Raw genomic sequence first — 4,440 nt, forward strand, 5'->3', positions numbered from 1 at the left:
TTGATTAAACCAGACAAATTTCCATTTTGCGTTTTTATTCCACATTTCAAAGTAAATTACAGTAACTGTCATTGAAACAAAATTTGTCAATCACTGAATTGTAAATAACAGAAAATATAAATACACACAATAAAGGACATACAGGTTTCCAAATAAATGTTGGTTAAAAAAAACAGCCTTACATGTAAATTATAACACTTACAATAATTGTTAATATAAAGAGGTCAGCTCTGGGATGAAAAGAATTCCCAGTAAACTTTATAACAAGTAATGAGGATATTTGGTACCAAAGAATGTGCAGGATACCAAATAAACCAAGATATAACATCACATTTTTAAGCCATTTGTAACAATAGGATAAGTGGTATCCTAATAATTTAGAGTACTAAAGTTGCGGTATATAGAATATTTGGTATATGTAATACATAATGTGCAGAATGTAAAGTATTTATTATGTGCAGCTATCAAGTATTAAAGGTATAATCTAGGATTTACAAGCCATATTTAAAAATAGAATAGTTAAGCACTATAACAATGAAATAAGCAGCAAATTTTATTTGAAGTAATTGAAGCATTTAAAATAATCCCTGGTATCAAAGAATGTGCAGGATACTAGGTATAATATACATTTTGACATTCAATTTACACATGAAAACAAGTGGGAACAAATACGTGCACCTGTATAAAAGGACAAACAACCTCACAATCCCATATCCATTCAAGGAGCTGCCCAAAAGGCAGGGTCAGGGGTAATAAAAAAAGTAATTTCCACAGTAAACAGTGTGGATTGGGTGAGTAGTCTGGCACTTCTAGCTTCTTAATGTTACTGACTGCAGGATAGAGGAAGGGTTCCAGTTGTCAGTGATGCTGGGCTGTCAGTACCCAGCCTAGGTTTAAGGGGTCGGCTGTGGGTCCCTCTCAGCTGTGCGGCGCCTTTTTCCGCCTTCACGGTCAGAAGCTCCTTTCAGGCAATGCATAATGTTAACCTGGACCGCCTCATCAGTGGCATCCTGGGTTGGTGGGTTCTTACGGACGGCCCCTGTAGAAAATAAAGGCGCCCATACACATCTACTTGAATATTCCATTCCATTTTCTACCGCTTATCCAAACTACCTCGGGTCACAGGGAGCCTGTGCCTATCTCAGGAGTCATCGGGCATCAAGGCAGGATACACCCTGGATGGAGTGCCAACCCATCGCAGGGCACACACACTCACTCATTCACTCACGCACTCACACCCTACGGACAATTTTTTCCAGAGATGCCAATCAACCTACCATGCATGTCTTTGGACCAGGGGAGGAAACCGGAGTACCCGGGGAGAACATGCAAACTCCACACACACAAGTCGGAAGCGGGAATCGAACCCCCAACCCTGGAGGTGTGAGGCGAACGTGCTAACCACTAAGCCACCTCTACTTGAATATATAAAAATAATTACTTTGAACAATGGTCTTCAGGAACAGGTCTCTAAGGGTAAATTGGCTGATGAGGGTGTAAAGCTTAGTACTTGACGAGCTGGGGGAACAAACATAATGGCTTTAATTTCACTGCAGAGATTTCATATTCAGTAATGAAACAATAATTGAACTGTGCAAAGTTAATGGAATGTACAACACACCTCAACACCTTTCATCCAGAAACTGCTGCGGCGAGTAACCTGCCAAGTGTCCTAATGAAAAACAGATTATGGATAAAAGAATTCCTCATCTTAAATAGAAGCAATAGTTTCCAAGACAAAAAACATCACTTACTTGAACTCAAACTCTTGGTTCTGTGAAGTGGAGTGTGGATTACTGGGGAGACACGTGGTTCTGAGAAAAAGGAAACAGAAATTTTAAAATATTTATCATATACCTCATCAACAGTTATCTCCTGTGCTTCAGGGGTTACAGTTTGTACATGGCTTGTTGTAGCCATTCCATGTTGATGTTCATTAACAGGAGGATTTACTTGGTCAAAGTCGGGAATAACAGAAGGTAGAGCATCGTTTGCAGCTGCAATTTCCTGTTTGTCCCGCTCAACTCCTTTCAATATCCGTCTCCTTTTGGCCCAGTGACTAGACATTGCGACAAAAAATGCATTTACCTTTACAGCCAAAACGATTGTCCAGCAGAAGGTCTCTTGGGTGAAAATAACCGGTTATGCTCTGGTCAAGGAATCTGCAAGAAAATGTGAACAAAACCACATTGTTATCGTCTGCAAATGTGGAGCAGTAAAATGTATTCATTCAGTGTAATGATTCAAGTGAACAGCATTGTCTTCAAACATAAATAGTACAGCAGTTCAGAGAAATAACTCACAAATCACCTTAAATGCTAGAAGAACAGTAGCAACACAGCACATGTTAGCTAACACTTGCTAGCCATTGTAACTAACGTTAGATTGTGAACTGAACTAACAGCATACTTGTTCAGAAAAACAACCTATATACATCATTCTGTTATGTTAGAAAATACCAAAAGCTATACTTAGTCTTTCTAGATGTAAAGCTTGGGTGCCTACTATAGCTAATTACATTTCTACTTGAAGCAACATTACTTAACCTCAATGTGTACTCCAACAAAGGCAAAGCTAGCCACTCGAGCTATTGGACAAGCAGCATACTTGTTCAGACAAACATAATAATTTATAATATATAATTGTAAGAAAACACAAAGTCAAACTTAGTCTTACTAGATTTAAAGCTTTGGCTAACTTACCTACAGTAAGCTAGATGCATTTTAACATGTAGAACATGCTTGAACTCAATAAAAACGCTAAACAGCATGCAGACTAGCAGCGTGTCGGAACAAACAAATTAAAACAACCTGACTAACGTTAGTTGGGCAAGGAAATAGATGACTAGAACATTTAAAAAAAATAATCTAAAAACAACGTAAACAATGAACATAATATTGCGTTACACAAAAAGGAAACATGTACTTACTTAAACGATCGTAGTCGATGATAATGTCTGAAATCCTCTCTTCAAATACTCAAACAGTAAGACGAGTGGGTACTGTTGCTATCTGCTTCATATGTGAACTCCTTCACGGTAACTTCTTCCGGTTTACAAAATAATAATTGTGGTACAGTTCCGAATGTGTAAAACAAAGAATAATAACAACAGATATAATATAAAATAAACATTTATATAAAATAAATAATAACAATAAAAATAAGAATTCTGAGATAGAAAATAGGCTTCTTTGTAATATTAAGCCAGTCACATGAAATTGAAAAGCTTTAAGGTTTCTATTGTTCTTTTTAAGCTATTTGTTTTGCGACCTCATGATTGAAAGGGTTTCAAAAAGTAGGCTATTGTAAAAATCAGCTTTATAAATGGTAATGTATGAGGGCTTCTTTTGAGTTATTCTTGTCTTATGAATGTAGAATTTTGCCAAAATAATCAAAAAATTAATAATATATTTTTGTTTTTCAGAAAAAGATGGGTTTTGAAAAACAAAGTAAAATGTCATGAAGTTCTAAGTTAAGAGTACAGTTTAATTTTTTGTCTAGTTTAAAGTCAGACCAAAAAGAAATAGAAAAAGGGCAATAAAAAAAATAAATGTTGAATATCCTCAAATGAACTTTCAAACTTAACAAAACAAATGACATCCGTTATGGGTCAAAATTTACCCACTGCTTAAACACACTCGACAGGCAAATAATTAAGTGAAAATTTAAATGTCATTTCCTAAACCTAACCTTATCATGGAATCAAGAGTCAAGAATCTGTTATAAACCCTAATGGCTTTGGAGCAACAATTAAAAAAAATGTAATTCACATATAGGCTATTATGATTTTCGCTTCAAATGTGAAAACTAGTTAAAATTATGTCAGTTCCACTCTAACTATCAACATGCCAAACATAGGCTGGTCGATTTTGAGAGTAGAAATCCTTGTATTTCAAAAAGGCTTGCCACCAGCCGGCCGCGTTCCATTAGACGGAGGCAACCGCCAGAGAAAATGAAGCAGTCGGCCCGCCGCCTATTCGGCTGCGGCATCTCGACAGAGATGGGAGTGGCGATTCGGCGGCAAACGCTTCATCACCGCCAGCAGGATGCACCTATTGTCATGATTCCACTATCATGTCATGTTTATTCTTGTTGTTTGAGTGGAGTCATGGCATAACCTATGGTTTTGTGTGAGATTGAGTGATCTTTCTCGTGTCTTGTCATTGTTCCCTACATCTCGTCCCTCGTCAGCTTTCCCTGAGTGCTAATCCCCAGCACCTGTTGCTCGTTTCGATCCTCTGTTGTTTCCCCTATAAAGAGTCCTCATGTTTCTTTGTCTCGTTGCTCGTGCATTGTATGTGTTTATGCTGTTTGATGTCATGCTCTGTAAGCTGTATGCTGTTCGTGTTCCTGTTCCCCGTATCTAGTAAGTCTTAGTTTAGTGTTTGTATCCCAGTGTTTGTTTGCGTAGTTTAGTTAGTCAGTGTTTCCTGTCAAAGT

At 37.4% G+C, this 4,440-nt stretch overlaps 1 long non-coding RNA gene across 1 annotated transcript; it reads right to left on the bottom strand.

The window, feature by feature from the left end:
• Window positions 1–1,483: 1,483 nt before the first annotated feature.
• On the bottom strand, window positions 1,484–3,061 carry LOC130430772 (uncharacterized). The gene is made up of 4 exons (XR_008907916.1): window positions 2,930–3,061; window positions 2,089–2,162; window positions 1,755–1,814; window positions 1,484–1,672 (listed from the first exon to the last, which is right to left on the bottom strand). It is a non-coding gene; the product is annotated as an uncharacterized LOC130430772 (long non-coding RNA).
• Between the last annotated feature and the right edge of the window lie 1,379 nt (window positions 3,062–4,440).

Source organism: Triplophysa dalaica, chromosome 10 (genome assembly GCF_015846415.1).
Source record: "Triplophysa dalaica isolate WHDGS20190420 chromosome 10, ASM1584641v1, whole genome shotgun sequence".
NCBI lineage: Eukaryota > Metazoa > Chordata > Actinopteri > Cypriniformes > Nemacheilidae > Triplophysa > Triplophysa dalaica.